Genomic DNA, 10,979 nt, shown 5'->3' on the forward strand with positions numbered 1-10,979 from the left:
TAGGATAAAAGCGGGAGACAGCAGAAATGGACCTTTGAGTATTCAAGCCACCAACACGTGCGCAAGAGCCCGGAGATGCGTTCCCAACCGTACGCTCCACAGCTCGAGAGATTTTGGCACTTGCGTTGTTTGGACCCTAAGTGCTTCGGCTTGGATCCTCCGATAGCACGAACTAAAGTATTACATTAATGACGATGCTGCGAAACCGGTATACTACTGTGATAACGAGGAACGTCGTATGAGACTTCAGGCGTTGCCAGATTTCCTTCGAGAAATCATGAATTTGTGGGGAAATTTGTTAATAGTACCTTGTGATTTCGCAGAGGATTTGTTCACAATTTGATCCGAACTGTCTGAAAATTTCAAGAGAAAATGTATGCATAACTTTCTTCGAAAATAAGTATTTTCTGAAGGGCAATTTGGCAACATTTCAATGCTCATGCGGCATTTTTTCCTTAGCGCGGTAGTATTGATGCTGGCACGGATGGTCAGGTGCGTTTTTGCTCCGGCGCAACAGTGGATCGAATCAATTAGGGAGGTCGGACATGAAATTTTTGACTAAAGCTGCATATTTTGATGTTTATTTCGTCAAATTTTAAATTAAAAGAGGTGGTAATAGAAGAAAATTTCACGAGGTAACCATTGGAACCACTTTTAGAAGCTTAAGTTTCGTATAAACGGAGTTATAAGCGTTGAAAGTTTTCAAATTTTGTCCGACCTCTTCTATTGATTCGACCTACCGTGCGGCGTTGCTAAATGGACCGAGCTTGAGGTGGTCTTTTCAGCACTCTGGAGAACGATTTGATAGTCAAACGATTAACTGATAATTTCTGGATTTTAGGGCATTAATTCAAAATCCTCGAAAATTATATTACGCTGTAGTTCGTTAGGTATTAATTAATAAGGTAAAAAGTCAGCAAAACTTGACCAAGAAACATCATGTAGAAATAAAAAAGTATGCACATAGTATGCGAGAGGCATGAATCAACGTAAACAAGCACCGTTAATTTATAACTTCCGAACTGAATTCGGAGCGTTTTCTATTGAGTAACTAGTTCCTTTTTTTCTTCTTTTTTTCCAATTTGAGTGAATAACTACTCAAATCGCCCTATCTTGGCGTAACGACGACGTATGAATGCATTGAGCGACACATTTTGTCATCACAAGCTGAAAAATTCAAGGCGCTCCGGCTTTTGCGACGGCTAGGACTGGATGCAACTATACGTGTTCTCAGGATATCCGTGTTGCATACACAAAAAATTGCAGGCGCTCCAGCAAGCCTAGCCACGACCGTTGGTTCCAAAGGTTGCCCAAAATGCATTTAAAACCGTGTTCACCATTAAATCTTCGACATTTGGACGAGTCATGCAGCATCATGACAATGTTGTCGGATGGTGCAAATTTTCGAAAATACCTGCCGAAAACGTTCCCACGAAGGCATTGCGGATGCCAATCCAACAAATCACGGCCGATAAAATTTGCGCTCAGAATTGTCAGTATAAATAGGATTTTTATCAGAGACCATGCCATAGAAACACTAAACAGCAAGGAAAAAGTCGAGATTTTACGCTCAAAATATCTGAGAAGGCGGAGAATTTTATGGTCTAAGAAAATTTGTCACCACGGAAAGAGCAATGATCACGATTGGTCCTGGTTCCACTCGTTTTTGCTGATGAGGGTCCCGCCAATTGCACTATTTGGCAACGATACCACATACGGAGGATAGTAAATAATGCATAGGATAAAATGTTTATAAATCTCCAACTAAATTAAATGGAAAGATTCAGTGGAAGATTTAAAGTTAGGCGAGAAGTTGCTGCTAACCGTATGAACAGTCTCCATTCTACTTTAGTATTTATTGCTAAATTCCTTTTTTCTCTTTAGCGCCTTGATTAAAATGCTCAAATCGCCTTATCCTCACGCAACAACAACGTATGAATGCCACGAGTGACGTATTTTGTCACTACAAGCAGAGCAGATGGAAGGCGCCATGGCTTTTAAATGGCTACGTGTGGATACAACTATTCGTGTTCTTGGGATGTCCGTGTTGCATACGCAAAAATTGAAGGCGCTCTGACTTTCTTCAGCACAACGCAACATAGAGCTGCGGCGTTAGTTCTCCAGCGTTCTCAACGTTACATTTACAAACACGATTGTGTTTACTGTATGTCACACGTACTGATGTGTCGTGTAGCACCATTACAGCGCTGCCAAATGGTGCAAATTGCGGCAATGTTATTGGTAGCAGAATTTACACGCAATTTTTTTATTGCTTCATCTGAGAGTGCCGAAAAAGCTGATTTTGCAGTATTGTTTACAGTTTTTTTCTGCTATAGGAAATAATATAAAGATAGATTTAAAAGTGAGGAAATGCACGGCCTAGTGACGTCATCTGGCGGCATTTCCCATTTGAACACATGTATTTTAGCAGATTACGTTATTTTGACATATCTCCCCCAATAATTGTTCAATTGATGAACCAATGGTATCCTCGTGTTCAGCTTACTTGGTAGCGTCCATTCAAACGAGGGATTCATCTTTCAGACACCTGCAAGTTCTCCATTTGCGGGATTGACATCCGCGATGCCTTTGTAAAAATATTTTTGGTAGAAAATTGGCACCATTTGACAACGCTGCGGTCATGCACGCGGCTCGTTCGAATTTCGAGGATTTCGTGCATGGTAAACATGGTTGCAAATGCGACGTAAAACCCCTTGAGAACTAACAACTGCAGCCATACGTTGCTCTGTGCTCAAGAAGGCCAAAGCGCCTTCAATATTTGTGTATGCAACGCGGACATCCTGAAAACACGAATAGTTGTATCCACACCTAGCTATTAAAAAGCCATAGCGCCTTAAATTTGTTCCGCTTCTTGTGACAAAACGCGTCACTCTATGCATTCATACGTCATCGTTGCGGGAAGACGAGGCGGTTTGAGTATTTTAATCGAAATGAACAAAAAGAAAGAAAGAAATTGATAATAAATATTAAAATAGACACTGTTCGTGCAACATGCAGCAACTTCTTCATCGGCAATTAAAAACCTAATCTCCTCAATCTTCTTTGGAGTCACCTTAGAGTGAAAAAGAAGAGAAGACATTGAGGTTTTTAAATAACTTTTTGATGCATCCCTGGTAAAAATTGGCGATAGGAGCTGCGTTTCAAAATACCATGGGAGTTCTTATAGCCGACTAAAGAGGCTATTGAAAATCATACAGCTGACTGTAGAAAGCGGAGCAGATCATACATATAGCCGGGCTATACGAAGCTATAAAAAAGTATACAGTCGGGCTATAGTTTCTATCGCCGGGCTTTACACTTTATTGCCATTGGCTATAAAAGGCTAAAAGAAGTTGTGTAGAAATTCGTGTGCTTTGGAAATCATTAAGTTTGATACGGAACTACCTTAATATTTACAGAACACACTTTATATTTTCCTTTAAAATATATTTTTTTTTCATCAATTAAAATGAGAATAGTCCATACAGAGTGCAAACGTTTCAAAATCATGAGTTGAAAGACGCTGACTCCGCGAGATTAAATATTAGAGCCTAACACAAAGCGGAGCGGCGACGCACTGGCGCCTACAAACCTAACACGGATACTTCACGCATTGCGCAATGCGTGAAGTATCCCTGTTAGGTTTGTAGGCGCCAATGCGCGTTTCGCGCTTTCTGCCCGCCTCGCCTCACCGCAGCGTGCCACGGCGTCTGAAGCAACTATTTCACACCAGAGGTATTGCACGGTACCATAAAAAATTGAAGGCGCTCCAACATATTAAGAATGACAGGCATCCTTCAAAAGTACGGAGCTTTCCTCGCAAAATAAATCAAGATACTACGGCACAAAAAGAGAGCGGTAGTCCAAAAACTAACTAGGTCCTAGTATCCGTAATTAGTAACGTTTAGCTTAAACTTTTCGTCTGGCTGTTGCTTAGTCGCCATCGGCTATAAAAGGCTATAAGAAATTGTACAGCCGGCTACAGAAGCTATTGGAAATCTTACGACCAGCATTAGGTCTATAGTATTTTGGAACACACATTCAACTGCCAATTTATACCAGGGATTCTCTAATTTCCTGGGCATTTTCTGGCATTTCCCGGGGTTTTAAGGTCCTGAACACAACTGAGGAGATAAACCTTATTCGCTTACAACTGAAAGGTGGGAATTCAACACCTAGTAAGCGCCACCAAGTCGTCGCTTGACAAAGGGGCGTAGGGTCGTCTTCGAGGTGAGCCTCCGAAAACATTGAATCATATGGATGACAAGGTTCATCGCAGTGGCGTGGCGTGTTTTGCAATACATCGATTGATCTGCCATTTAAACCTATGAAAAAGGGTCGATAAATAAGGAGTTCGCAACGAACACCTCAAAATTCGACCTTGACGAGAGACGTTGGTAACAGTGTTTTTTCTCAATTTAAAGGTATTACAAACAATCGATTCTCGGTGAGCCAGCCTAACACACACACACACACACACCCACCTAGAATCGATAAATTCAATGGATTTGAATGGAGTATCAACAGCGTTGCCAATTTGCTAGCATCGCCACTGCCTCAAATATCCAACTTAATAAAATACCTTACAAAAAAAAAAAAAAAAAAAAAACAATTATTCCTCTTTCTCTCAATCTAATTTTCAGGATCTGTACCTCAAAGGCACTTGCATTTGAGTGTCTCGTGCTCTTCTTTCTGTTGTGAGAAATAAGAATAATACCGGTAAAACCAGTTTGGAATGTTTAACCAAGGTTAAAATCGAACGAAAACTCGGATTCACAGATCGAGGCGCCGCGTGTCGCCGCAATGAGACAAGGAAAACGAACGTCGCAGAAAATGTCACACGCCTGGACTCCGGGAAACTGGCTTTTCATTCAATTCTCCTTTTGGCAGCCAAGTTAGGCAACAGAGATAAATTACTGCCGTGCCACTGTTAACGACCACGCGGCCGGCGATTGAGGACGACAAACCATAGTGTCACACACAAACACACATCGAAGAACTTTCGAATCTTGGGGGCAAGAATAGATGAATGAATGAACGATTTCCGAATAAATCATCCAGATTTATTGTCAATCGAAAAATTTATCATTAAATGGTATTTGCGTAAAGAAATCTTTGGCAGATTTTAAATTTTGAACAGGAGAGAGCATATACCAGATGTACCTATCTGAACCACCGCAAAACGGAGCTTGACTGAATTTCCAGGGGTCCAAAATCCGCCCGATCATACGGATTACATTTTGCAAAAAGGAACCAATAGCATTGCAATGTTGCTATGATTCTACTACTTCTTTCGTCTTAAAAGACAAAATTTGATCATCTGTAAACAATTTCTGTCTTAACCTTATAAACTATTTTAAGACAATAATTACCATGTAAATTTCATATTTTTGCATGGTTTCAGTACTATTAATGCTAAGGATAAAGTTGCAAAATCTAGCAACATTGCAATGCTCTTGGTTCCTTTTGCAAAATGCAATCCATACAATCCGCAGTCGGTCCCTGCGCAATTCGACTTCGAGAGCTTTCACTGTGGTTAGAAATAGTTTTCCAGGAAAATTTTTCGTTCGAAACGTCAAGCCCACTCGAGAAAGCAAATAACGGTGACTTTACGATTTTTCCCTGACAATTTCACCATTTTCCCTGACATTTCCAGGTTTTCCTGACTGTGGCGCAACCTTGACCCTGTGTATCAATCCTTTTCCATAGGTTTGAACGGCAGATCAATCGATACATCGCAAAGCACGAACAAATTCCTCCGAAAAACCAGAGGAGAAATATTCACGAATTTTCCTGAAAATTCGTTGTGTTTCGAAGGAAATTTGGCGACGCCTGACGGCTCATACGGCGTTTTTCCTTAGCACAGCAGTATTTTACATGCTTCCTGGTGCTCATACGGAAAGTGAGATACGCTCTTACGCCACACGGTGGATCGAGTCAATCAGAGAGGTCGAGACATACACTTTTTTTACTATAACTGCAAATTTTGATGTTTATTTCGTCACATTTTGAATTTTCAAGGGTAGCCAGAAGGACGATTTCACGAGGAAACCAATGGAGCCACTTTTAGAACCTCGATATTTATATGTACATAAACGGAGTTGTGAAGCTTTTAAAGTTTCCAAATTTTGTCCGGACTCTCCCATTGACTCGACCCACTTGTGCGCCACTGCTTAAAATTACCTAAAAAACTGGGTATGATGCATGGGGGCGGGAGGTGCTCCAAAGCCACTCGAGTCCGAACAAGCGCCATTACCTGCGAATGCGATTAAGGACAAAGATAGCAACTGCGCGAGTTCTGGCAAATGCGACTGCTAGAACAAGAATCTCCATGGTACAAAGTAAAATCACTCGCAGCGACGCAATGTCGCGATCGAGGCTCTAGCATACCTTCTGCCACGTGCCTCCTTCCGATCCCGACCGTTGAAGCGACTTCTGAACCAAAGTCGAAAAGTTCGCCAACTTTCGACATTTGTTGTCTTTTCCACGGCGCGACGCGGCGGTGTCGCATCGCATCGACGCACAGTGGAACGCAGCTCGTGGTTGCCACGGAATTTAGAACATGAAATTCCCTGACATTTCCGTGACACATTTTGATGAAATTCCCTGACAACTGGAGATGTGATGGATGGTTAAGAAGACATAATTGAAAAAAGTTTTCAGGCAAAATATGTTGTTCGAAACCTCAAACCCATTCTAGAAAGCAAATACAGGTGATTACCTAACAATTTTTTCCTGACATTTTCGTCAGTTTCCCGGACATTTCCCGGTTTTCCCTGACTTTAAAATTCTCTGACATTTCCCGGTTTCCCCTGACTGTGGCAACCCTGGAGCTCGTATGAGAGGTTCTACATGGAATTTTCGGCTAAAATTTCAAATTTTCATGTTTATTACGTCACAGATCCAATTTCTAAGTGTGTTTCTAGAGGGAAATGTCACGAAAAAACCAATGGAGCCACTCATAAACCTCAAACCCATTCTAGAAAGCAAATTAGGGTAATTTAACAAGTTTTCCTTGACATTTTCGTCAGTTTCCCTAACATTTCCCGGTTTCCCCTGACTTTTTAAAATTCTCTGACATTTCCCGGTTTCCCCTGACTGTGGCAACCCTGGAGCTCGTAGAGGAGAATCGACATGGAATTTTCGGCTAAGATTTCAAATTTTCATGTTTATTTCGTCACAAATCCAATTTCCAAGTGTGATTCCAAAGGGAAATTTCACGGAAGAACCAATGGAGCCACTCATAAACTCCTTCGTTTCATATTTTTGAGGATATACGCCAAAGTTTTCAGATTTTGACAGACTTCTCCAATGGCGAGGCGTGAATGATCGATTATCGATATTTCCTAATTTGAAGCTATGATAATGAATCGATTGTTCGGGTGTTCGCAGCGAACACCCTGTATATCGATCCTTTTCCATAGGTTTAAATGGCAAATCAATCGATAAATCGCCAAGCACACGCTCGCTCCAGTGTGCGACGTCGACCGAGGCACTTCTGCCGGAACGCACTTTGCTTCCCAGTCCCTGCGCCGATCCACATCGGAATCGGTCGATGCTAAAACCGAACATTTCCATTATCTGATGAGTCTTGGAATGGATGCATTATTATGTAGCCCATGGCTCATGAGAAATAGGTTTTTTAAACAACCGCGTCATCTGCCCTGTTTACCGCCGAAAGACGGGAAATTTACGAACGGGAGGGAAAAAACCCGAGCTCATTAGACGCGAGAAGATCGGAGAAAGGGAAGGAATACGAGAAAAAACTAGGAAACGATTGATACCGTAGATGAACTGATAAGCGGGTTGATCTCGACACGTTGTGACATGTGAATCGATAGGGCTCGTGACACCTGGAGTCTGTCTTTTTTTCGAGCTTTGCGTCATCGTTGATAGGGATGTGTCACCTTCTGAGGATTCGGAGCCCTAGTTATTACGCTATTGATTTGATTCCTTGGTTACTGCTATCGGGATATGGACCAGCATTACTCATGATGATTAGATTCTGGTGTTTGAGTAAATACTGATTGGGGCCATTGAGAGATGAGGCACTGTTTCAATAAAACTCGGTGCCGATTTTGGGAGGATCCCCGGTTGAATGACCAAAGGATATCCTTTGTCAGGGTGTCCAATTTTTTTTTTCGTTTTGGGAAATCCTGATTTTTCCCGATTTTTGACTGCTGAATCATGATTTCATAATTTTCCCAAATTCTGATTTCTTGCGGAGAAAAATTGTGAGAAAAATTTGCCAATGTAACTCCACAAGAATAGCTCAATAAAGGAATCCGATCAAACGGCCGACTTTTCTCAAATCCTAATTTTACGACCGTTTTTTCCTCAAATCCTGATAGAATCGGGAAAACCTGATGCTGGACACCCTGTTTGTGTACTTTACCGTAGCACTACTAGCGGAGAACGCCGGAAGGACATTTTCGACATTGCTGAATTCACCCTAAAAATTACGAAATTTTAAGTGGAATCTAAAATTTTTTCGGAGAATTTTGGGCCATTTTTTCAGTAGGTATCTTGGGAGTTTAAAAAAAAAACTTGTTTTTGAAGATAAATCCTCTAGAATTTGATGCACATTGCTGCGATTCTAGGCCTGTACTTACAAGCGGAATCAAGTCGATTTGTCTTCAATTTTTGATGCAATTTAAACGACACAGGAGTATAGATAGTCATCTCGTGGAGTTCGTTGCTCCCAAATATCTTTGGCTGCTCCGCACGTTCGTTCATGAATTTTTGTGAGAGCGAAATCAGTCGATTTGCTTTCAATTTCGGAGGCATCCAATTTAAACGACATATACTGAAATTAGGAATATTCTTCTAACAGAGGGGAAAAAAAACGGAAATTTTCAAGAGATTACGTTGACTAATTTTCCGAGGAAAAAATGGATGTAAAAAAAAATGAAAAAATAAAGTACGACAGGACGTCCGCAACGTTGCAAACGAAGATACGTGGTTTCGCATGGATATTGTATCTGAGAGGAGCCAGAAATAGTGGTTCCTGAAAGTAATTTGGTCTAAGTAAAGAAAAGTATCATTATACTTTGAAGCAAGCTTGAAGGTCTTAAAAATTAAAGAAACGCAAAGGTAAGTATTTTGTTTTCAGAAAATACACAAATAATTTGTCCCATTAGACAGCCAGGATGTAACTTAGGCCATTGGGATGCCTAATGCCATCAGATTTCTTTCCAGTTCGTAAAAATTACACCTCATCAAGAGTCCTAAGTCTCAGGTCCAGAAACTTCAAGAATTGAAGAACTTGGAGGACAAGGCGCAGAGGTGCAGTTTTTGAAAAAATAAGAGATATTCACCAACTCAAATAAAACTAGTTTGAAAGTATATTCTGTGAAAAATTCACCACTGAAATCCAACTATCAAGCATCAAAAAACATCCTTTCCGCCTTATATTTCTTGAAATAGCAAAAACTGCACTTCTGCGCCTTGTCCTCCAAGCTACCCAATTCTTTTTTTTTTTTTTAACCAATTTCAAATAGCCTATCAGCTAATCCCACGCTTATTATCCCAGCCCCAGGTGACCTTTGCCTGAGACCATCAAACTCAGATCACCTGGCCCGCAATCGAACCCGGGACCTCTTGGTCATAGGGCCAGCGCTACAACCACTACACCACAGGAGGCCAACAATTGGTACACATCCACAGTAAAGAATTACATTCAGCTTGAACCCATGCTCAGATTCATGTCAGTTGATGTAAATACCAAAGGAGTCCATAAAACTGGGGAAAGAAAAGAATGGAAGCATGTCACATCAATCTGAATGCATAAGTCATCTGTTCACCTATGGAATACCGCATAAAATTAAGCTGAACAGTGCTAATTCCTAACGGGACATTTGTCCTTTCTTCTCTTTCCCCACTTCTACACTTGAGAGGAATAAAAAGATCTGCCATCTTCATTCAAGTACATACTTCTTGTGGACTTGAGCATTGTTCGAACCGATGCAAAACTTAGGAAGCCTCAGGGTAGTGCATATACTCGGGTCAAACTGAATCACAGAGGCCTCCTTATCCATCCTAGAACCAAAATTATTTCACAATGACTTTTAAAGTCACAGATGAGATATTTGGAGTCCAGCGCTAAAGTTGGTTCTGTCCTACCCCTAAGGACACACTCCTGTTATTCCAAATACTTTAGTTTCGCTGCGTGATAATACAAGACCCTTTCAAACAGCATTGTTAGACTGGATGCGAACATTTTCTTATCATTTCGCACACCACCTAAGATGCTGATGGACAATGGCTTCTAGGTACCTATGAATTTATGCAAGAGTGGAAGATCTCAGTGGATGAAATGTAATGGGGCTAGGAGATCGATGGAACTCTCAAGAGAACGAAATTAAGCTGGGAGGGTCGGTCAACCATTAGCTAATTGTCTAAATATTCATGCCTCAGTTACATAATGATGGAGCCCATTGGAGGGCAAGATAAGCAACAGGTATTTAAAGCACCTGATTCCTTGTGATTTCATGGTGAATGAACCGAATTCGGCGCATGATAAGGAAACGATACAGGATGGTAGATAATAAATTTAGAACGGAAGGAAGATGGAGAAATGTAATTTACCTTTTTGACCGATCCACCTGTTTGCTCACATCACATGGAACCAAAACAAACACTGCACTTGGAGCATATCGCGAAACTTTTGCTCAGGGAAATAAGTGGGTCGTGGTTAACTATCGCGGTCAAAGCACTATTGGTCAAAAGATTTGGGGACCTTTCAGTATAAAGAAAAAACCTTTGAATTTGCGAAAACAGGATGAGAAATTGTATGGAACCTTGAAACCCTCGCCAGTTTCATTCCAAAGGAAAGTTCTTTCGATCAACCACCAACACAACCGCCGGCAACTCACGTTACATAACAAAACAGGAATTTGGGTGAAGGAGATGAAGGGAACGCGTTGTGGCGCTGTCGCCATTTGTTGACGTATCAGCATGACAAACTCATGGCGCGCAGT

General features: G+C 41.2%; 1 protein-coding gene across 1 annotated transcript in view; it reads right to left on the bottom strand.

The window, feature by feature from the left end:
* The window catches only part of LOC109035323 (MFS-type transporter SLC18B1), a 39,492-nt gene extending 28,662 nt beyond the window's left edge, over positions 1-10,830 (bottom strand). Inside the window, exon 1 of the mRNA XM_019048912.2 lies at positions 10,588-10,830. The gene's annotated coding sequence lies outside the window, so the exon portion shown is untranslated. The remainder of the gene's footprint in view (positions 1-10,587) is intronic.
* Between the last annotated feature and the right edge of the window lie 149 nt (positions 10,831-10,979).

Source organism: Bemisia tabaci, chromosome 7 (assembly GCF_918797505.1).
Source record: "Bemisia tabaci chromosome 7, PGI_BMITA_v3".
Lineage (NCBI taxonomy): Eukaryota > Metazoa > Arthropoda > Insecta > Hemiptera > Aleyrodidae > Bemisia > Bemisia tabaci.